The following is a 25519-nucleotide window of genomic DNA, read 5'->3' as shown; positions in this document are numbered from 1 at the left end:
GACCCGTCAGCTTGTGATTCCAATGCCAGTGAAGGCAGACTCCCATTTCCTTGGAGTGTGAGGCCCATAGGGAGTGGGGATGGGGGAGGAGGCTCCCGGTCTCTCAGCGGAGAGTGAACGGCAGGAATCCATCTTGGACCCCCAACTCCAAACAAAATGCCACAGTGTGGTGAGAAGGGTCGCCTGGTTGTGACAAGTGCACAGGGCTCTGCACCCTATAGCAAAGGAGGTGTGACAGCCTTGTCCAGGAAGCAAAGGTAAACACAAAACTCTCAGGGAGACACAGGTCATGATAGAGATCACAGTGACGCAGCTGACCAGCCAGCAAATATCTAATCTAATGAAGCAGCAGATAGGAAATCTTTCTGAGGCACAGTTCAGAACTTTGGTTATGAGAATGCTTACAGACCTAACAGCAGATCTTAAGACAGTGAAGGAATGAAGGCTAGTCCTGCTGAAATGAACAAAATACACATACGAAACTAGTGGTGATGGAAAGAAAACCAGGGATCAAATCAACAAATTGAAACATAGGGAAGGAACAGTAAACCAGTACAGAAAGAGAAAACAAAAAATGAGGAAAGTGAGGAAAGGATCAGAAACCTATGGGACAACTATAAGCGGGCCAACATCTTAAACATAGGTTTGCCAGAAGGTCAAGAAGAACTAGAAATTGAAAAATTATGTGCAAAAATAATGAAGCATTACTTCCCTAACCTGGGGAAGGAAATAGATTTACAGGTCCAGGAAGAACAGAGAGTTCAAAAAAATCTGGACCCAGGGAGAACCACACCAAGACACATTATAATCAAAATTTCAAAAACTAAGGGTAAAGAGAGAATCTTAAAAGCAGCAAGAGAGAAGAAGAGAATTATGTACAAAGGGGTCCCAATTAGACTATCAGCTGATTTCTCAAAAGAAACTCTGCAGGTAAGAAGGGACTGGCAAGAAATATTCAAAGTAATGAAAAGCAAAAACCTACAACCACCATTACTCTATCCAGCGAAGCTGTCATTCAGAATAGAAAGGCAGAGAAAGTGCTTCCAGGACAAAGTAAAACTCAACGAGTTCATCATACCCAAACCACTATTATATGAAATGTTAAAGGGACTTGTTTAGGAGAAAGAGGATCAAAACTATGAACATTAAAATGAAAACTGTATCACAACAACCAACAACAGAAGCTAGGGAACCAAAACAAAGGCTAACTAAGTAGGCAACAAGAGTGAGAAAATAATTATAGGTATGGGGACCATTATGGGAGGAGGTCAACAGGGAGGGGGAAGGTGGGAAAGGGAGGGAGATGGTACAGGAATTAAGAAGCACAGTAGGAGGGAGTGGAGTAGACAGCAAGATGTTGAGAAGAACTATATGCACAACCAATGGGCATGGACTAAGACGGGGGACAACTGGAGCAAAGGGGGTCACTGGGTTGAGGGGAACAAAGGGAAAAGAAATTGGGACAAATGTAACAACATAATCAATAAAGCATACTAGAAAAAAAAATTCCTCTAAAGGGATCAAGAGATCTATAGTTCCTTTTGCTATGACAGGACAAAATCCAATTGTTTTTCCAGGCTGAAAAAAACCTCAAATCAACAGAAGGGCTGATGAAAGTAATTTGGAGTAACAAAGTAAGTGGAAATCAACTACAATTAGGAAAAAAAAAAAAAGATCTTTAATCTTTCCGTCTAGGGAATCTAAGGTTTTACCTTTCCTGATCCAATTTTCACTTTTTTCTTTTTCACACCTCCTATGCTATAAGGGGTGGAGCTCCATGCACTCATCACTACTGGGCGACCCTTCTCACCACACTGTGGCACTTTGTGTGGGGGCAGGGGTCCAAGATGGATCCCTGCCGTTCACTCTCCACTGAGAGACCGGGAGCCTTCTTCTCCGTCCCCATGCCCTCTGGGCATCACAGTCTGAGGCAACAGGGGTCTGCCTTCCACGGCATTGGAATCGCGAGCTGATGGGTGTAGTCTGCAGCTATGGGTGCTTCCCAGGTGCTTCTCGCCTACCCTTAAATAAAAGTGTCTGTGCTTACCACAGTCTCACCGCCAGTCGCCGCTGCCGCGGCCGCCAGCACAGCTTGACCTCTCCGCCCCGGTTTCACCATTCCTACCCATCCGGACGAGTACCACTTATTTCTAACTTCATTCACTGGACTCCCATGTAGCTTTATTTTCTGGAACTTCTGGTTATTTCTGGTTTTGCGTTAGTTGTATTCCTTCTTAGTTGTGGAGGGAGATGGAACATGTCAGTCTAGGCCTCCATCCTGTCCGGAATTCCAATTTTCACTTTTTTCACTTCTCCATGTAAAACAGTAATCTGTAAAGGAAAATAATATCATAATGTATTTGAATTTATATTGTAATTTTAAAATAATATTAATTTTCTCATATACACTACAAATATAAAAGTGTTCCTAATTTAGAGCATTTATTACCTAAAAAAAATATTTTTAAGTTGATTGTCAATATTGGGATAGAAAATGACCCATTAAATACATATCTATTCTCCTTTGTTGATCTGAAAATACTTGCACAATTCAGGTAAATTAATCAGAACATCTTCTAACCTTCTCAACCACTCTCAATCAATATATGGTTCCAAGCGTTGACCTTGGCAGTCTGGTGAAGAAAGGACTTCTCTTGATCCTCTCACTCAAGGTTCCATATGTCTACCGGATCATCCAGCTGACAATATGTCATCAATGGAGGTTATTAATCGAACTAAAAAAAAGAATGCTGTATGATCATATTTTTTGAAGTATGATCATATTTTTTAAATGGATAACATCGGAGGGCTCAGTGAATAAAATAGTACAAGAGTTTCTCAGATCTGATCCCCCCGCAAAACCATCATAACTGGTAAAAATTATTTTAAAACAACTACTCAGGGTGTTTGGAAATTATCCTACGGAAATACAGTAAATACAGATTTATTCCAAAAATCTACTGAATCTCATTAAGAACAGCTAAAGTCTGTGCCATAACCTGCTTCCTTCCCTCCCCCTCAGCACAGCATGACGATAACTACATTCTGCATGGTATGGTCAAAGATACAGGATTTCCTCTCTCAGCTTTCAGTCAAGGCGATCCATACTAGCTCTAAGCAGCATCCTCAAAACTGAGTGGGCAGCTAATCTTCCATCCCTCAAAAGGCAGAACCAAATAAAATTACCATTCCCCTGCGAGATGGTATCAAGGAGGCTCAGCAGGTAGTTGACCTTTGATCCTTTGGTTGGCGGAACCAGGCAATATTCGGATCCCTCTGCTGGGGCAAGTATCAGCAGGATGGATTGGAGAGTTAATCATCAATTCTATGTCCAGCAGAGGCAGGCAAAGTTCAATTCCCCTACCAGGGTACTCCCATCTTAGTCCAGTGACAAAATGCACCTAAATCTCCACCTAGCAGCAACAAGGATTACTAAGGTAGAATGAAACAGGATTAGGTACTGTCAGTCTTCAATATTTGTTTTTATTGTCAGTGGGAGCCAGTGAGGAGCTTACCTCTATACCCACTGGCATCATGGAGACCAAAAGTGGTAATGCAATTAGGGGTTAGTAAGGCCCCCAATTCCCAGCACCCTTGGTATCAGCAAGGCTCACTGGAAAGCTTAACCTTTATAACCACTGGAAAGACCAAGACTGAACAAGGCAGGCTAATCAGCACTCTGCCTCCCTTATCCCCAGAGCTTCTTTCAGTGAGGCCCACTAGGGACCTAAACTTCTATACCAACCTAGCATCAATGAGGCTGAATAAAGCAATACGAGGCAGAGTAGTTGGCATCCTGCTTCTTTCCTCCTCTTGTGTCAGTGGGGCCCAGTACGGAACTAAAGTTTTGCCTCTACCCTGTAGCAACTAAGTAGTATGAGTTAGTCATCCACTTTCCCTGGTTCTGGTAATCTGGGAGACTATGAGAACTGAGTTTACATTCCTATTTAGAGGCAATTAAGTGGTATGACACAATGCCCCTCTTACATGGAGAGGGAGTCAGCAGGATGGAGGGTGGAGCTAAATTTCCATACCACTCATCTGCATGGAGGTAGTATAAGTCAGTGCTCCACTTGTGCTGGAGTGGTATGATCAGAGTCCAGTGGGAAGTTGAACATGCAAACACAACCAACCCTTGCTCTACACCTCAACAAAAGGACTGCCTGATGAAAAAAAGAGATTTAAATAGGACTCATACTCTCCCAACATAATATATAAAATATCCAGGATACAATTAAAAATTACTCTTCATATCAAGAACTAGGAAAATCATAACCCACAAGAGAAAAGACAATCTACAGATGCCAACATTGAGAGGTATCAGGTGTTAGAATTATCTGAAAAGCATTTTAAAGCAGATATCAAAAAAATATTCTCTAACAGCAATCATAAATCCTCTAGAAACAAATAAAAATAGAAAACCTCACCAAAGAAATGTTATAAAAAACAACCAAATGGAAATTATAGAACTGAAAAGTAAAATAACTGAAGCAGCTCATAGGTAGGGTTTGATACTACATAGGACATGACAGAGGACAGAATCTGTAAACTTCAGGATAGATTAATAGACTTTACAGAGCAGCAGAGAGAAAATTGGCACAAAAATTGAAAATAATCTCAAGGATTCTGGAGGAAAGTAATAAAAAGGAGAGGTAACATTTGTAACATGAGAGGATGATATACATTAGAGAGGAAAACAGAGAATGGATTAAAAAAGTATTCTGAAAAATAGAAGTTGAAAAATCCAAATTTGGCAAAAGATATAAACCATTTAAAAACGGAAGAAACCCCAAGTTGAATTAATATACACAATATTTGATTTCTGTAAACTAAAGATAAAGAAAAATCTTAAAAGCAGATCTGAAAATACAATGAAGCAACAGGATCTAATTATTATTTATAGTGCACTGCTCTTAATAGCAGAAAATGCAACTTCCAGATGCTCATAGAATATTCACCAAGAGTCCCAGCTGGTGTGGCTCAGTGGACTGACCGCCGGCCTGTGAACCGAAAGGTTGCTGGTGGGCTGTGGGCCAGGACCCAGTTGTAAGGAGGGAGAGAGGCAACCGATGCATATTTCTCTCCCTGTCTTTCTCCCTCCCTCCCCCGCTCTAAAAAATAAATAAAATCTTAATAAAAATTAAAAAGAATATTCACCAAGAAAAACCATACTATAATGAAATCAAACTGGAAATCAACATAGAAAGAAAAGAAGAAAAATCTCCAAACACTTGGAAATTAACAAACACAATCCTAAATAATCTATGGGTCAAAGAGGAATTCATAAAAGAAATTTTACAAGTACAGCTGACCCATGAACAGCATGGGGGTTAGGGGCACCAACACACCATGCAGTTGAAAATCCATATACAACTTTTGTTTTTTCAATTACAGTTGATAGTAAATGTTATTTTATATTAGTTTCAGGTGGAAAATCCATGTGTAACTTTTGACTTCCTGAAAGCTTAACTACTAAGAGCCTATTGCTGACTAGAAGCCTAACTGATAACAAAAATGGTTGGTTAACACATATTTTGTATATGATATGTATTATAATCTGCATTCTTACAATAAAGTAAGCTAGAGAAAAAATGTTATTGAGAAAATCATAAGGAAGAAAAATTACATTTATAGTTTTTATTTTTTAAAAAATCTGTGTATAAGTGGACACATGAAGTTCAAACCCAGATTGTTCAAAGGAAAATCAAAATACAATATAACTAAATATGTACACAGCTGATGCAGTCCTAAGGATATTTATAGTAATAAGTACATTAGAAAAGATAAAATGTCTTAAATCAATAATCAAAATTCATACCTTAAATAACTACAAAAAAAAGAGCAAAATGAACCCAACATCGAAGGAAAGAAATAATAATGAGTAGTATTAGTAAAATTGAAAATGAAAACAATAGAAACTAGTCAAGAAAACAAAAATTACTTCTTTAGGAAAAGATCAATAAAATTGATAAAAGAAAGGTACAAACCACCACTATCCAAAATGAAATGGAAATACAAGGTCTGTCTGGAAAAAGTTCAGCCATTGTTGATATCAAGAGAATGGTTTGCGCAACATCTATGTAACCTGGCAGCCAAGGAGAGTGGCATTTGTGAACAATGATTACTTCACTGTACTAGTCGGGGCAGATAGACACCGTTGAGTGAGCATGTGTACTGTGTGGCTGTCGCATTCAAAATGACTGAGCAAGAAGAGGAACGAATCTGCATCAAATTTTGCATTAAGCTTAAAATATTCCTCTGCGGAAAGTATTCAGATGATTCGGAAGGCCGCAGCTATGGGTCAACGGTGATAGGCAGCTTCATCAATTAAGGCAGAAAAAGAATTTAAAACAAATATGTCCAGTTGATTTTTGAGAACTATGCAAAAGCAATTCAATTGAAGAAAATAGCATTTAAACAGATAATAAAAAAATTGAATATCCCCAGACTAAAGATAAAAAAGTGAACCTCAATCTAAAACTCACACCTTATACAAAAATTAACTCAAAAAGGATCATGATCTTAAATGTGAAATGTAAAACTGTAAAACTTTTAGAATAAAATAGAAAATCTTTGGCATCTAGGGTTAGACAAAGAGCTCTTATATTTAACACTAAAAGAATAAATGATTAAAGGCAAAACTGGTAAATTAGACCTCATCAAGAGTTTTTGTTTGGCAAAATACCATGGTGAAAATATAAAAAGACAAGTTACAGAGTTAGAGAAAATATTATAAGCCACGTATTTGATAAAAATCTGGTATCAAGAATATAGGAAACTCTTAAAACCTAGTAAAAAAAAACAAATTCAAATTAAAAAGGACAAAAGATATGAACAGATACTTCACCAAAGAAGATATGCTGATGACAGATAAACACATGAAAATGTTCAACATCATTACCAGAAGGAAAATGTAAATTAAAACCACAATGAGACATCTTTGTATCTATCAGAAGGGCTAAAATTTAAAAAAGGAAAAAAAAGTGACAACACCAGATCTTGGCAACAATGAGAACTGAATCCCTCACACATTGCTGTTGAGCATATAATATGGCACAGCCATTCTGAAAAAGAAGTTGGCAAGTTCTTTAAAAAATAAACATAAATTTCCCATCCTACCCAGCAACTCCTGGGCATTTATCCCAGAGAAATGAAGCTAAGTTTACAAAAAAATTGTAAACAATGTTCACAGAGGTTTTATTCATAATATCCTCAAACTGGAAACAACCTAGATGTCCATCAACAGATGAATAGTTATACAAACTATGGTACATCCACAATACCATGGAATACTTTTTGAGAAATAAAAAGTAACACATTATTGATGCATGTGACAACTTTATCTCAAGTAATTATGCCTAGTGAAAAAAATTAACATTCTAAAATTGCATACTATGTGATCCCATTTGAATAACATTTCTAAAAATGTCAAGATTATAGAAATGAAGAACAGACTAATTGTGACCCGGGGTCAGGGAAAAGAGGGTAGTGAGTGTGGCTACAAAAAGGTAACAGGAGTAATCCTTGTGATGATGGAACTGTTCTATGTTTTGACTGTATCAGTGTCAATATTCTGAATGTATATTGTACTAGAGTTATTGGGAGAAACTGGGTACAAAGGTATAGGATTTTTTATATTATTTCTTAGAAGTACATGTGACTCTACAGTTATCTCATATTAAAAAGTTAATTTAAAAAACTAAAACAATTAGAGAGGAACATGGCACAGACTATAAAAATATAGGCTCTGGAGTTCAACTGCCTGAATTTCAATCCTGGCTGAACCATTACCAAATGTGTGATCAGGGGCAAACTATAAAATCTCTATGTGATCTGGTTTCCTCATCTACAAAATGGGAACAAAGAAATTGTGTCTATCTTATAGGGTTACTGTGAGGATTTTATAGGGTTACTGTGAGGATTAACCCTGGCTGGTTTGGCTCAGTGGATTGAGCGTCGGCCTGCGAGCTAAGTGTCGCTGGTTCGATCTTCCAGTCAGGGCACATCAGAGAAGGAAAACTCTGACTCCAAAAAACCTCCACTGCCTTGCGGCATACCTCTTCAGGGGAAAGGCTAAGGGAGTAAACCCCGACAGAAAATCCGGAGCCGGAGTCCCTAAGGCGGTTTGACGTTGTAGTCAACACCGGCAACTCCTGCGGCGCACCTGAAGCCAAGCTGTATTGACTCCGTCTTTCCCTTGGACCCTTCAGCTGCGAAGAGAGGGGGGGACTGCTGCATGGGCAACAGCAGACCCTCCATATCACCCTGCCCAGGCTCTGTAGCTTCAGCTTCACTGGAGAGGACACTCCAGCGTCATCGCAAGATGTCGATTCAACACGGGAGGAGACAGATACCGTGTCACTCCCGAGTCGGACTGCACAGCCATTCTTGGCGGTGCAGATAGACTCTTAAGAAGCTACACCATTGTCTCTCGAGACGGACGGCTGCCGACGACGACGACTGTGAGGATTAAATGATATGAAACTTGTAAAACATTGTCAAATTGCTAAACTACATAATTATATAATAAATGTTAGCTATTATTAGTAACAGTAATAATTTTATTACAATGGTATTCAGAAGACAAAAGTGTCCTGTTAGTTGTTCAATTTCCTATGCTACAGAAATCCTTTCTCTAACTGCTCCTTCAACTCTTTAGTCATTTACCTAATTTTCAAACACTATTCTGAAGCTATACATGCAAATTATGCCTGTACATGATAAATAAAATTAAACTCACACAAAGTTTCAAACAAATAGGCTTACTTAACAGTTGAAGTAAAAGGTGTAGAAGCAAAACCAACTGGAACAGTGTCATTAATCCTAGTTGATATAAGTGGTTTTTGATTGGAAGTAAAGCCACTAATGGTTGTGGTGGTGGTGGTGACGGTGATGGTAGTAGTGACAATGGTGGTAGTAGTCATTGATGGTAAAGCTGGAAAATAAAATGTATAATGTTAGTAAGAAAAGAGACATTTATTTAGGCCTTGATGATTCAGGAACAAAACTATAGAATCATTATTTTAAATGTATTTGATCTTAACATTGTTGTAATATGAAGTTATACATGGCAGGCCAGGTATCTGGATTACTTTTCCTACTGAAAACTAAAATTCCTGGATAAATTCATAAAAAATAATATTTACAACCTAACCAGACCTATGACCATTAAAGAAATTTAATAAATCCTCAAAATTCTTCCCATAAAAAAATCTCCAGCCCCAGATTACCTCACTGGTAAGTTGTACTGAGCTTTAAAAGAAAGCATAATTGCAATTATACACAAACTCTGTGTATATCCACCTTTGCATACATACATGAATACACTGTCTAATTAATTCCTAGAAATGAAATTGCTGGATCAAATGGTCAGTATGCTCTAAATAAATATATCTTGCCGAATAGCCCAAGATTTGCCAATTTACATTCCTAACAATAGGAAAGAATACCTGTTTCTCTACATACAAAGCATACATCTCTGCCACTGTAATAGAGAAAAGCTTCTTACAATTTTATCTACAGTACAGACATCTCTCCTCTGTGTCTATCTATTGCATCTCTAATAGAATGCCCTGCCCTCTGTAGATGAAATCCTCAGTATACTTCATGGCCTAACTCAAATTTCTCCTTCCACTCTTTATTGGCCATTTCTGTAATCATATTCTCTCTTGGTTTTCTGAACTTCTGTAGCACTTTTGCTTTTTCCTAAACACTAAGCACTTAAAGAACAATGCTCAGAACATTGTGGCTGGGAGACTGAAAATGCTTCCTTCTTTTTGGGTCTCTGTATTTTTCAAATGTTCTTATAATTAATAAATTCTGCTTCTATAACAAAAATGTTATAAACTGTATTATAACATGTACGCCATTGTTTGTTTTACATTAGACTTGATTTCTCAATTAGCAATATGTTCAGGTTAACAGCTGTACTAGATACATACATACATTGTGGTGCCTGCCAATATGCACTTATTATTCTAAGGGAAATTGGCCTACTCCATTCCTGCTGAAAGATCAGGCTCATACACCCATACTTTATTCCAGTAACTCTGCTTTTTGATCCTGGTTCATAGCTGGTTGTGACAAGGATGGACATCTGAAGTATGGGAAGCCATCCTATACACTACTGGCAGCCTATGAGAAGGTCTGGCACAAAAAGCTGTAGCCAAACAGAGATAAGATAAGTCAGAATCTTATGTTCAAAAACTTAGAACTACAGAAAAAATCTGACTGTACGTAAAAATATGGAAACATTTCCAGAAAAAAAGTATGGAAAGAATCAGATTTTAGCAGAAATTTGGAACTATTTCCAAAAGTGTAGAAAGAATCAGACCTATGGCATAGGCAGTTGAAAAGACTAACAGTGGAAGAACATGAAGCAGAGGTAAGGGGCCATGAGCAAGTCAAAACATAAAATATGCTAAAATAGTAAGGCAGAAAAAGAGGTAAGGAAACCAATGAGAACTTATAAAAAAGACAAAAACTGAATTAGGTTTATGCAATGTTAGATTCAGGAGGTCCCTAAAGCTGCCTTTAAAACAACTCTTATCAGTTCTCATAGTTTCTTGGCAGAATCTTTGGGGTTCTCTATGTATTGTATCATGTTATCTGCAAATAAAAGACAGTGTTCCTTCTTCCATTCTAATATGGGTGCCTTTTATTACTGGCGAGGATGTGGAGAAACGGGAACCCTGGTGTACTGTTGGTGGGAATGCAGACTGGTGCAGTCACTGTGAAAAACAGTATGGAATTACCTCAAAAACTAAAAATGGAACTGCCTTTTGAACCAGCAATTCCAGTGCTAGGATTATACCTGAAAAATCCTAAAACCCTAATTCAAAAGAACTTATGCACTCCTCTGTTCATAGCAGCACTGTTTACAATAGCTAAGTGCTGGAAACAGCCTAAGTGCCCATCTGTAGATGAGTGGATCAAAAAACTGTGGTACATTTACACAATGGAATACTATGTAGCAGAAACAAAGAAGGAACGCCTGCCATTTGCAACAGTATGGATGGAACTAGAGACAATTATGCTTAGTGAAATAAGCCAGGCAAAGAAAGAAAAATACCATATGATATCACCTAACACAGGAAACTAAAGAACAACATAAACATAAGAACTAAATAGAACAAGGAGCAGAATAAAAGTCAATAGCGGGGAGTGGGGAGGGCCAGAAGGGTGATAAATAAGGGAAGGGTTTAATCAAGGAATGTGTATAAATGACTCATGGACATGGACAATGGAGAGGGATATGATTGTGGTAGAAGGGGTGGGCGGGGTGGGGGAGAGCAATGGGGGGAAATGAGATAACTATAATTGAAAAACCAAAAAATAAAAGAGAAAAAAAAAGAAATAACAAAATAAAAAAACTGCCAATTGAATGGGAGAACATATTCACTGATCTGATAAGGGGTAATATTCAATATTTATAAAGATCTTACAAAACTCAATACCAAAAACACAAATGTCCCAATTAAAGAAAATAGGCAAATGATCTGAATAGACACTTCTTCAAAGAGGACACATGGACCTCTAACATACTCAACGTCACTAACCATCAGAGAAATGAAGTTAAAGCCACAATGAGATATCATATTACACTAGTCAAAATGGCTATCATCAACAAATCAACAAACAAGTACTGGCGAGGATGTGGAGAAAAGGGAACCCTTTTGCACTGTTGGTGGGAATGAAGATTGGGGCAGCCACTGTGGAAAGCAGTATGGAGATACCTCAATAAATTAAAAATCGATCTGGCATTTTAAGATACTAATCTTTCAAGTGTTTATTCAAAGCTTATTGGCAAAATTCACAAGACTTGTTTGAAAATATAGTAAATCCTTCTTATTTAAATATCACATATACATACAATTCATCAACATTTCCAAAACTAATTTATCAAACTATGTACTTGAAAATAAATTTTAAAAGTCTATGTCTGATGCTGCATAAAGCAAACACATTTTGATTTAAAAAAAAATACACACGAATTTTCTAACCTTTGTTATATTACAGAGCCATAAAAATTCAGAATAAAGTAAGATGTTATAAGCTGACTTAATATGCATTTAACATAAAAACATAATTACGATTCAGACATCTAAACTTCCTGAAGAGAAGACATAGAATGGCATTGACTGTTCTTTTGCCCATTCTTGTTGCACGATTTAATACTTTTTTAAATATATTTTTTCATTTATTTATATTGCTAATTACAGTTGTCCCAATTTTACCCCCAATTCTCTCCCCTGCCTCACCCACCCTGCTCCCACAATCAATCCCCACCCTGTTGTTCATGTCCATGGGTCCTTTATACTCATTCCTTGACTAGATCCTTCGCCTTCTTACCCCTGTTATCCCCCTCCACCCTCCCCTCTGGTCACCATCAGTTGGTTTTTTATTTCCAGGTCACTGGTTCTATTCTGCTCGTTTGTTTGTTTTGTTCATTAGGTTCCACTTATAGGTGAGATCATTTGGTATTTGTCTTTTACCACCTGGCTTATTTCACTTAGCATAATACTTTCCAGTTCTATCCATGTTGCCCTGAAGGGTAGGAATTCATTCCTTCTTTCTGCTACATAGTACTCCATTGTGTAAATGTCCCACAGTTTTTTAATCCACTCATCTACAGATGGGCACTTAGCCTGTTTCCAGTACTTGGCTTTTGTAAATAGCGCTGCTATCAACATTGGGGTGCTTAGGTTCTTTTGAATTGGTGTTTCAGGGTTCTTAGGGTCTAATCCCAGCAGTGGGATCACTGGATCAAAGGCGGTTCAATTTTTAGTTTTTTGAGGAAATTCCATACTGTTTTCCACAGTGGCTGCACTAGTCTGTGTTCCCACCAACAATGCAGTAGGGTTCCCTTTTCTCTGTATCCTCACAAGCACTTATTGTTTGTTGATTTACTAGACCACCAACATACACCATACACCATAATAAACTCATGATGAATAAAGGGCTTAAATATAAGTCACGACACCACAGAACAGAAAACATAGACAGTAAAATTTCAGATATGCCATGAAGCGATATTTTTGCTAATATATCTCCTAGGTCTAGAGATATAAAGGAAAGAATAAACAAATGGGACTACATCAAATTAAAAAGCTCTGTACAGCTAATGAAAACATCGGAAAAATGAAAATTGAACCTACTGTATGGGAAAACATATTTTCCAATGATATCTCAGACAAGGATTTGATCTCCAAAATATATAAAGGACTTGTACAACTCAACACCAGGAAGACAAACAATCCAGTTAAACAATGGGCAAAGGACTTGAACAGACACTTCTCCAAGAAGGATATACAGAGGGCCCATAGGCATATGAAAGGATGCTCAACATCATTAGTCATCTGAGATGCAAATTAAAAGCACAATGAAATACCACCTCACATCTGTCAGAATGAATCTGCCTTTTGATCCAGCGATCCCACTTCTTAGAATATATCCAAAGGAACCCAATACACTAATTCAAAAGAATACATGTTCATTGCAGTGTTATTTACAACAGACAAGATTTTGAAGAAGTCCTAGTGTCCATCAGTAGATGCTTGAATAAAACTATTTACACCATGGAATACTACTCGGACTTAAAAAAATAAGAAAATTTAAGTCTTTGTGACAGCATGAATGGACCTGGAGAACATTATGCTAAGTGAAATAAGCTAGTCAGAGAAAGACAAATACCATAGGATTTCACTCATATGTGGAATCTCATGAACAAACTGAACTAACAAACAAAATACAGACAGATTCATAGATAGAGAACAAGATGACAGCTACTGTAGGGAGGAGGTTTGGAGGTGGAGGGGGTCAAGCAAAAAGGTAAAAGGACTCATGGACATGGGGAACAGTGTGGTGATTGTAGGGGGGAAGGAGGTATAAGGAAATTAAATGGTAATGGAAAAAATACAGTAAAAAAGAAGTATTTGTTAAAAAAAAAAAAAAAGCAGGAGAGACTACCAATTGGATCCTGCATGGCATTCCTTATAGCCATATGTCATTGCATTCTTCATCTGAGAAAAACAATCTTATATAAAAGAAGGTCACCCTAAATGTTCCTTGGGTAAGTTCCAGCAAAGCAGAACTAAAGATCATAAGTGATAATTTGTTGCTCTTGTTGTGTTTATGCAAATGAACAGGATAAATTAAAAAATGGACTTAATGCAGTCCCTTTAATGACAAGGAGAGTAATCTTAGGGAGAAAAATCATTATTCAAGGAAAATCACAATGATCAGTGGTAGACTATAAAGTAGTGCAGTTAACCGTCTTTAAAGTCTATTATCATTTAAAATATGTTTTCACTTGAAAGTTAAACTATTTCTGTGGTATCATCAAAGATATTTAAGTTACAGGCAAGAAGAATGTCAAATGCCTTGCAACTGGATGTCTTTCCAATAAGACAGTCTTACAGATTTAGAGACTTGTTTGTGGGTTATGCTACATAAATTAACATGTGTTTTCTGTTTTCAAAGGGCATAAGCCTATGATCTCATTATCTGAGGGATAACCTGTATATATAGGCCTCACATAATCCTGTCTGCAGCGCTGCCTCCTGAGACTCAATGGTTTGGCTGAACTAAGTGGCTGGGTTGGTGAAGAATGGGGTGGTCTGTGGGCTTCACTTTAAAACTGGTTTCTCTTTTCTGTCCTAATGGCTTGGACCAAAAGGGCCCAGAGGTCTAAGAGGGGGAAACCTAAAATACTTCCCTTAGCCCAAACTAAGTATAATGGGCAAAAGGGTTTTGGACAGGTGATATGTGCCTGGCACACCTTCCTCCAAAGAAGCCCCCTTTTTTTTTTCCCTAATGTGGATCATTGAAAAATTAATCCCTGCCTTTTGTCATCTAGTGGTTATGGATTCAATGATGTCTTTTAACCCTTTTTGCCAAATCTATTGTCCCCAGAATACAATAAGGATGCCAGCCTGTTAAACCAAGCACGTCATTGTCCGGGGACAGCGAACTGACCTGGAGTCTGCACGATCCTTCCCCATGTGGGAAGGCCACCCTCCCCTCCACACCCCCACTCTTATTAGGGATGTCTGGACCCAAGGGTAGGTAGGACGATGACCATGTCCAGCTTGAAGCAGCTAGAGGAGCTTGAGACCTTCGTCCATTGTCCTTTATAAGATTATAAAGGGACTTAATATCTGAGGAGGGATTGTTATTTTTTATTGTTAAAATAATTAATAATTTATGTATTAAAAAAAGAAGAAGAAGAATATATGAAAGGGTGAAGCGGGAGAGCTTGTATGTACGAACCATGGGCACGGACTTGGGGGGGAATTGCTGGTGGCAGTGCTGGGTGGAGGGGAGTAAAGGGGAAAAAAAGTGGAACTATTGTAACAATATAATCAGTAAAATATATATTAAAAAATAAAAGAAATCCTTCCCTAGAAATGCTGAAAATTACTAACACTTTAAAGAGCTCTTACCTTTATTAATTCAACCAAACACTGGGTAACTACCAAATTCCAACAGAACAGTTAAGGAAAAAAAATGAGTCTTATACCTGAAACTATCATAATATTGTATACCAACTATATTTAAATAAAAATGTTTAATAAAGGAAAAAATGAGTCCTTGTAAATGAGCTTATCTTCACCCAAAGAAAATTTTTCAAAAATAATCCAGATTTATTGGGGTGATCACTTTGTAAATTATATAAATGTCAAGTCACTATGTTGTACACCTGAAACTAATATAATATTGTATGTCAACTGGAATTAAAAATAAAAACATTTAAAATAAAAAGGTAAAATGTAAAAATTGTGAAATTTTCTATAGGAAAATAAATAGTTTGCACTTTCTCACAAGGGCAGATATCCAAAGAGAAATAGCAAATTCTAAGACTGTGTATGTGTGGTTTTTCCCCATTTTTGTAAAAGAACTACATTTAATGTATGTTTGTATGTGTTTGAAAAAAGCCTGAAAAGATAAAAACCAAATTGTTCTCTCTATAAAAAGTGATATATGTCTATGTCTATTACATGTGTATATGGTTTTTATAATAAAAAAGAGTAATTAACATCTCTACCACAAAAGAAAGAGCTATACAGGCAAACAAAACACCTTCCAGAGATATTATGTGATTCCTTCAGGAAATTAAAACCTGTCAGCCTTATCATAAAGGAATCTTGAGTCATAAAAAATTGTATGATTATTTAAACCTTTTTATATAGCATTTACCTTTGTTTCTTTTTTATACTATTTAAAAAAGGTCTAAATTAACTCTGGCATGAGATAATATTTAAATAATAATAATACTTTAATTAATAACAAAAGAAACAATGGATTTGTGAATGAAGGTTCTGTCACAGTCTGATTTTGCAAGTTACAACTTTGGTCTAAACTAGTATAGTCAACTCTACATATCTGTGTAGTAAAAGAAAAACACAATTATATAAATAACAGAAAATAATTGCACACCAAACTTGGATTTACATCTAAATTAATCTCATTCTGATGGCCTTAAAATCATTATATGAAATAGTGAAAACATCCTTTCAAAGATTCTACTATGTAATTTTGTATCCTGTCCCTGATCAACAACTGTGTATCTTCCTCCATGCTGAGAAAGGACATCATTACCTTCACAGACTCATACAGAAGATGAGAGTGATAACAAACTTCTCTTAAAATTTGCTGATTTTACCTAGAGTGGAGAATCATCCCAAAGGTTATAAATTTGTAGGCAGACACCTGAAAGCTGCTCTAGAAGGCTGATTTGTTAGGTGAAGTATCTGAGCAAGTAAATTTATTTGGGCAGAAGAAAAGATTAGTAGTCGGAAGAAACAACTCAGGGTGTTTGGTGTGGAGTTGAGATATATCTGATGGGGACATGCATAAATACATGAAGTAAGGTTCAATAAAATGGCAATAAGGGATGAACTAGTGGTAAAGGTATGGGTTTGCGAGAAGAAATTTGAGACTTAGGTAGGTAGGGGGTGGGTAATGGCAGTCACCAAGAAGCCTGGCAATTCATATTCCAATGACTCAACATGACTGAAATAATCAGTTCTTTGTTCGGCATTTAATGGGGGAAATTATGTTATATTTTTTGCAAACATGGTAACTTGTAAAGTTCTCAAGACACACCCTTCACAACTCTCATAGGTTGGTCAGTTGGTATAGTACACAGTACAAGCTCAGTTAAGTGTTGGTTGTGCAAAAGAATATATAAATAGATGGTTGTACATCTTTGTTTAGGAATAATTACCTTAAGATTAAAAGGGACTGTCTTTTACTTTATGCCAGGTTTGCATAAAGATTCATTTTAGCCCTAATCAAACTGTAGAATAAAAACAAGCAAGACTTCCTTAAAATGGAGTCTAGTTTAAGTGGTAGATTTAAGTAGCAACTACTTCCTAATCACCCAGCTCACCATAGCTATAACACAATGGGTAACCAAGTTTTCTTCAACCTACAACCTACCTAGCTCCTAACTGGCAGAAACAAATTTAGAATGGGTAGATAGGTCTAAAGAAACTCTTGTAATCAGCTCTAAAAGAACGTCCACTTTAATGCAGATCAAAAATTAACTTTTAGAGGACCCAGTATGGCGGAGGAGTAAATGGAAGCTACAAGAACCTCCTCCCAGGACGAGTCTGGATTTACAACTTAATTTTGGAGAAATCATCTGGGATAACGAACAGAACACTAGCTGGACAGAAGTCTTATAACCACGGAGACAGAAAAGGCTACTACATCACAACATGACTGGTAGGGAGTGCAAAGACGCGGAAGAGCTGGCTGGGCTCCCACGGGTGGCAGCTGAAGGGACTGAGAAACAGCTCAACAGCCATGGGTTCCCCCTGAGAAAGGCAGGGTCTAAACCCCCAGCTGGCCTTCCCAGACTACAGCAACAAAGTGGAAAGTAAAATAGTATCCAGCTGAAAAAAGCGAAAAGCCACAGGGTTTCTTGCGAGCCAGAGAGAAACAGGAAGAGAAAAAGAGCTCTTAAGTGGATCATATACGAAAATATTTTGGCCCCCACTTACCCTGGGCTCAAGCAGAGGGAAGGCAGAGAGGACTGGAGACACTTGGGGAGAGTATGGTGCAGTGGCTTTGAGGGGAGAAGTAGGAGAGCAGTCAACCAGGTCCCAGTGCTGACTCATCCCCAGTACTGCAGGCAGACCATTCCCCTCGAAGTGGAGTCAGCCTGAGGGGAAGCAAAAGCCCTGCCTACAGGAATTAAGCTGCCCCATCCTTGGTCCTTAAGCCTGATGACTAATCACAGAATGAATAGATTAACAACTAAAGAAGACAGACAAAGGCAGTGGATACCTGGAAGTCTCCAACAGGCTGCCTAAGGCCAGACTGGTATATGATCTGACGCCACCAGAGGCAGATCCAGGAAGTGCAGATCATTCTAAGAAGCACCAACAAACAATAGTAGTCACAAAACTGGGGAGACGAAGAAACAACCCCCCATCAAAAGGAAAGGTAGAATCCCCAGAAAGAGTGCTAAATGAAATAGAGGGGAGCCAAATCTCAGATATGGAACTGAAAGAATGGATTATGTAGGAGCTCAGTGAGCTCAGTAGAAACTACAAAGAACTCCAGGGAAACTACAAGGAACTCCAGAAAAACCACGAGGAACTTACTGAGAATTATACCAGCATGTAAAAGGACATAGAAGCTATCAATAAGAGCCAGGAGGAAATGAAGAATACGAACTCTGAATTGAAGAACACAGTAGAAGAAATTAAAAGCAGGCTAGAGCAAGCAGAAGATCGGATCAGCGAGCTGAAAGGCAATGTAGACAAAAACTCCCAGATAGTTCAACAAAATGAAAAAAGACTGAACAACATTTAAGATGTTCTAAGACAGCTGCAGCACAACATGAAACGTAATAATATCCATATCATAGGAATTCCAGAAGGAGAAGAAGAGCAAGGGATAAAAAACCTCTTTAAAAAACTAATGACAGAAAACTTCCCTAACAGGAGGAGAGAGTCACGCAAGCCCAGGAAGCACGGAGGGTCCCAATGAAGATGAACCCCAACAGGCCCTCTTCAAGACACATCATAATAAAAATAGCAACATACAAAGACAAAGAGAGAATCCTAAAAGCAGCAAAAGGAAAACAACTAATAACATACAAGGGAGCTCCAATAAGGCTATCATCAGATTTCTCAGCAGAAACACTACAAGCAAGAAGGGAATGGCAAAAAATATTCCAAGTAATGAAAAACAAAGGCCTACAACCAAGAATACTATACCCAGCAAGGCTCTCATTCAAAATGGAAGGTGAAATAAGGAGTTTCCAAGACAAAAGAAGGCTAAAAGAATACATCTCCACCAAACCAGCACTGCAAGAGATGCTAAAGGGTCTGCTTTAAGAAGATGAACAAACAGAGAGAGACAGAGAGGAAAACGAGTACAAAGGGGGAAAATGACAACGAATAAGTACTTATCAGAAATAACCTTAAATGTAAATGGATTAAATGTTCCAATCAAAAGACACAGGGTAGCTGAATAGATTAGAAAGAATGACCCACATATATGGTGTCTACAAAAGACCCACCTTAGAACAAAAGATCTACAGACTGAAAGTGAAGGGATGGAAAAAGTATTTCAAGCAAATGGACATGAAAAAAAAGCTGGGGTAGCAATACTTATATCAGACAAAACATTTCACAGCAAAGGCCATGAGAAGAGACAAAGAAGGACATTTCATAATACTTAAGGGAAAAGTACATCAAGAAGATATAACCCTTATAAATATACATGCACCCAACTTAGGAACACCCAAATATGTAAGAAAAATTTTGAAAGACTCCAAGAAAAATATAGACAGTAACACACTCATAGTAGGGGAGTTTCACACCCCATTGTCAACAATGGACAGATCTTCGAAGCAAAGAAACACCAAAGATATTGAGGCACTGAACAACTCTCTAGATCAAAAGGACTTAAGTCGATATACATAGAATTTTTGACCCCCAAAAAGAAAAATATACATTCTTCTCAAGTGAACATGGAACATTTTCAAAGATAGACCACACAGTAGGACACAAAAGAAGCCTCAACAAATTCAAGAAAATCAAAATTATATCAAGCATCTTCTCAGATCATAATGGCTTAATATTGGAAATCAACCTCAAGAAAAAACTCAAAAACATTCAAACTCATGGAGAATGAATAACATGCTATTAAATAATGAATGGGTTAACAATGACATCAAGGAAGAAATCAAAAAGTTTCTGGAAACTAATGATAATGAACACACAATGACCCAAAACCTATGGGATACAGCGAAAGCAGTCCTGAAAGGAAAGTTCATAGCACTACAGGCCTACCTAAAAAAGTTAGAAGAATCTCTAATAAAAAATTTAACCCTACAGCTACAAGAACTAGAGGAAGAACAACAAGCAAAGCCCAGATCAAGAGAAGAAAGAAAATCTTCAAGATCAGAGCACAATTAAATGACACAGAGACTAAATTAACAATTCAAAAGATCAAGATAAGTAGGAGCAGGTTCTTTGAAAAGATAAACAAAATTGACAAGCCTTTAACCAGGCTCATCAAGAAAAAAAGAGAGAGGACCCAAATAAATAAAATCAGAAATTAAAGAGGAGAAATCACAACTGATACCACAGAAACACAAAGAATTGTAAGAAATTATTATGAACAACTGTATGGCAAGAAATTTGACAACCTAGAGGAAATGAAAAATTCTTGGAAACATATAGTCTTCCAAAACTGAATCAAGAAGAAGCAGAAGGCTTGAATAGACAAATAAAAACTAGCGAAATTGAAACAGTAGTCAAAAAACTCCCGGCACACAAAAGTCCTGCACTGGATGGCTTCACAGGTGAATTCTACAAAACACTTTGGAAACAACTAACTCCTATCCTCTTCAGACTATTCCAGAAAATACAAGAAGAGGGTATACTCCCAAACTCGTTCTATGAAGCCAGTATTACCCTAATTCCAAAACCAGGTCAAGACACAACAAAGAAAGAAAACTATAGGCCAATATCGCTGATGAACATAGATGCTAAAATCCTCAACAAAATATTGGCAAACCGGATCCAGCAACACATTAGAAAGATCATACACCATGATCAAGTGGGATTCATCCCAGGGATGCAAGGATGGTTTAATATTTGCAAATCAATAAATGTAACACACCACATAAACAAAATGAAAAACAAAAACCACATGATCATATCAATAGGTGCAGAAAAAGCATCTGATAAAGTACAACACCCACTTTTGATGAAAACTCTCAGCAAAATGGGGGTAGAGGGAGCATACCTCAACATAATAAAAGACATATATGAGAAACCTGAAGCCAATATCATACTCAATGGACAAAAACTGAGAGCATTCCCTCTGAGGTCAGGAACAAGACAAGGATGTCCGCTCTCTCCACTCCTATTCAACATAGTCTTGGAAGTTCTAGCCACAGCAATCAGACAAGAAAGAGAAATAAAAGGCATCCAAATTGGAAAAGAGGAAGTAAAACTGTCATTATATGCTGATGACATGATAGTGTACATAGAAAACCCTATAGACTCCACAAAAAAAACTACTCAAACTAATAAGTGAATTTGGCAAAATAGCAGGGTACAAAGTCAATATTCAGAAATCGAAAGCATTTCTGTATACCAACAATAAAGTCTCAGAGATAGAAAATGAAAGAAAAATCCCATTTATCATAGCAACAAGAAAAATAAAGTACCTACGAATAAACTTAACCAAGGAGGTAAAAGACCTGTACTCAGAAAACTACATAACATTGAAGAAAGAAATTAAGGAAGATACAAATAAATGGAAGCATATACCATGCTCATGGATGGGAGAAGCAACATCATTAAAATGTGCATACTATTCAAAGAAATTTATAGATTCAATGCAATCCCTATTAAAATAGAGGAGCTTGAGACCTTCACCCATTGTCCTTTACAAGATTACTAAGGGTCCTAATATTTGAGAGGAGGGGAATAATTTTTACGAACCATGGGTATGGATTTGGGGGGGATTGCTGGGGGAGGGGGTTGCTGGGTGGAGGGGAGCAAGGGGGAGAAAATTGGAACTGTTGTAACAATATAATCAATAAAAAACATTAAAAAAATGAAATACCAATGACATTTTTCACAGAACTAGAACAAATACTTTGACAATTTATATGGAACCATAAAAGAGCCCGAATAGCCACAGCAATTTTGAGGAAGAACACAGTAGGAGGAATCACAATACCTGATATCAAACTATACTACAAGGCCACACTAATCAAAACAGTCTGGTACTGGCATAAGAACAGACATATAGATCAATAAAACAGAACAGAGAGCCCAGAAATAAACCCAGGTCTATATGGTCAACTAATATTTGACAAAGAGGGAAGGAATATCAAATGGAATGAAAAGAGCCTCTTCAACAAATGGTGTTCGGAGAACTGGACAGGGACATGCAAAAAAATGAAACTAGACCACCAACTTACACCATACACCAGAATAAATTCAAGATATGTCAAAGACTTAAATGTAAGCTATGACACCATAAAAGTCCTAGAGGAAAACATAGGCAGGAAAATTTCAGATATCCCACGTAGCAACATTTTCACTGATATATCTCCTAAGGCAAGGGAAATAAAGGAAAGAATAAACAAATGGGACTACATCAAACTAAAAAGTTTCTGCTCAGCTAAAGAAAACATCAGCAAGATGAAAAGGAAACCAACCATATGGGAAAATATATTTGCCAATGATATCTCAGACAAGGGATTGATCTCCAAAATATATAAAGAACTCATACAACTCAACACCAAGAGGACAGACAACCCAATTAGAAAATGGTCAAAGGACCTGAACAAACACTTCTCCAAAGAGGATATACAGAGGGTCCATAGACATATGAAAGAATGGTCAACATCACTAGCCATCAGAGAGATGCAAATAAAAACCACAATGAGATACCACCTCACAGCAGTCAGAATGGCCATCATCAACAAAGCACAAACAACTTGTGCTGGACAGGATGTGGAGAAATGGGAACCCTGGTACATTGTTGATGGGAATGCAGACTGGTGCAGCCACTATGGAAAACAGTTTGGAATTTCCTCAAAAAACTAAAAATGGAACTGCCTTTTGAACCAGCAATTCCATGGCTAGGATTATATCCAAAAAATCCTGAAGCACGAATTCAAAAGAACCTATGGACCCCAACATTCATAGCACCACTATTTACAATAGCCAAGTGTTGGAAACAACCTAAGTGCCCATCTGTAGATGAGTGGGTCAAAAAACTGTGGTACATTTACACAATGGAGTACTATGTAGCAGAAAGAAAGAAGGAACTTTTGCCATTTGCAACAACATGAATGGAACTAGAGAGAATTATGCTTAGCGAAATAAGCCAGGCAACGAAAGAAAAATACCTTATGCTGTCACCTATTACAGGAAACTAATGAACAACAAAAACGAATGAGCAAAATTGAAACAGAGGTATGTAAACAAGGAGTAGAATAACAGTAACAAGGGGGGAGGTGGGAGGGAGAGAAGGAGGAAAGAGGGGAAGGGTCTAATGAAAGAACATCTATAGATGACCCACGGACATGGGCAACTGAGTGGGGACTGAATGTGCGGGAAGAAAGGGGCAGGGTGCAGGGAAGCAAGAGTGGGAATAAAGTGGGACAACTATAATGGAAAAACAAACAGAAAATTTTTTAGTGGGGAAAAATGAAAATATGAAGAATGGAAATGCCAGTTCAGTGAATATTAGGACTAGGATTTTCCTTCACATTATATATTTTTCTCCCTATTTGATCCCTCCAGAGTTTGGCATTCTGAAGAATAAGTAATGACATAAGTTTTTTTTTGCATAAAACTAATAAAACCAGTCATTAATATAGGTTTTTTTTTACCAAGTCTTTGACTGGAATGTGATGCCTAAAGGAGACATGCTTGGGATCTGGTTGTTACCAAAAAGCCCTGAGGAACTGGGAATGACTTTCGAAGGTAATAAAAACCCGCGAGATAAAAGGCCTGGTACCGTGGTTTGTTGTGCGGTCCATAGCAATCTTTCCAAGGAAGGAATGAAGGTTGTTTTCCTGAAAGATGGCTAGAAGGGACCTTAAGGCACAATGGAAAACCAGAAGGACTTGGAAAAGACAGATGTATACAGGCAAGGCTGAATTCCAGGTATGTGGCTCAGCTTCTGTGCCCTGAAGGGCAGACTGAAGGTCACCCTAAATGTACTTTCCTCAAGTTCCAGCAAAGCAGAACTAAACATCATAAGTGATCATTTGCTGCTCTTGTTGTGTTTATGCAAATGAACAGGATAAATTAAAAATGGACTTAATGCAGTCCCTTTAATGACAAAGAAGGTAATCTTAGGGAGAAAAATCGCGATTCAAGGAAAATCACAATGCTCAGTGGTGGACTGTAAAGTAGTGCAGCTAATCGTCTTTAAAGTTTCTTTTCATTTAAAATATGTTTTCACTTGAAAGTTAAACTATGTGGTATCATCAAAGATATTTAATTTACAGGCAAGAAGAATGTCAAGTGCCTTGCAACTGGATGTCTTTCCAATAAGACAGCCTTACAGATTTAGAGATTTGTTTGTGGGTTATGTTACATAAATTAACATGTGTTTTCTGTTTTCAAAGGGCATAAGCCTATGATCTCATTACCTGAGTGATTGTCTGTACGTATATGCCTCACTCAATCCTGTCTGCAGCACTGCCTCCTGAGTCTCAATGGTTTGGCTGAACTAAGTGGCTGGGTTGGTGAAGAATGGGGTGGTCTGTGGGTTTACCTTTAAAACTGGTTCCTCTTTTCTATCCTGATGGCCTGGACCGAAAGGGCCCAGAGGTCTGAGAGGGGGGGAAAACCTAAAATACTTCCCTCAGCCCAAACTAAGTATAATGGGCAAAGGGGTTTTGAACAGGTGTGATGTGCCTGGCACACCTTCCTCCAAAGAAGCCCCCCCCTTTTTTTCCCCTAATGTGGGACATTGAAAAATTAATCCCTGCTTTTTGTCATCTAGTAGTTATGGAGTGAATGATGTCTTTTAACCCTTTTTGCCAAATTTGTTGTCCCCAGAATACAACAAGGATGCCAGCCTGTTAAACCAAGCATGCCATTTTCCGGGGACAGCCAACTGACCTGGAGTCGGCACGATTCTTCCCCATGTGGGAAGGCCATCCTCCCCTCCACATCCCCACTCTTATTAGGGATGTCTGGACCCAAGGGTAGGTAGGACGATGACCATGTCCAGCTTGAAGCAGCTAGAGGAGCTTGAGACCTTCGTCCATTGTCCTTTATAAGATTATAAATGGTCTTAATATCTGAGAGCGAGGGATTGTTATTTTTATTATTAAAAAAATTATTTAATCACTTATTAAAAAAAGAAGAAGAAAAAGAATATATGAAAGGGTGAAGCGGGAGAGCTTGTATGTACGAGCCATGGGTATGGACTTGGAGGGGATTGCTGTGGGGGGGTGCTGGATGGAGGGTAGTAAAGGGGAAAAAGTTGGAACTATTGTAACAATATAATC

At 37.8% G+C, this 25519-nt stretch overlaps 1 long non-coding RNA gene across 2 annotated transcripts in view; it reads right to left on the bottom strand.

Annotated features, from left to right (window-relative positions):
• Positions 1 to 2053: 2053 nt before the first annotated feature.
• Positions 2054 to 25519, bottom strand: part of LOC149991019 (uncharacterized) — a 30264-nt gene continuing 6798 nt past the window's right edge. For both annotated transcript variants that reach the window (XR_016508590.1, XR_016508591.1), the window contains exons 2-3: positions 8767 to 8935; positions 2054 to 2331 (exon numbers count right to left, since the gene is read on the bottom strand). This is a non-coding gene — a long non-coding RNA (uncharacterized LOC149991019). The remainder of the gene's footprint in view (positions 2332 to 8766; positions 8936 to 25519) is intronic.

The sequence above is a fragment of the Furipterus horrens genome, unplaced genomic scaffold, assembly GCF_987537825.1.
Source record: "Furipterus horrens unplaced genomic scaffold, mFurHor1.1.pri manual_scaffold_17, whole genome shotgun sequence".
Classification (NCBI taxonomy): domain Eukaryota; kingdom Metazoa; phylum Chordata; class Mammalia; order Chiroptera; family Furipteridae; genus Furipterus; species Furipterus horrens.
The sequence above is the reverse complement of the archived record's forward strand: the minus strand, read 5'-3'. Positions and strand labels throughout refer to the sequence as shown.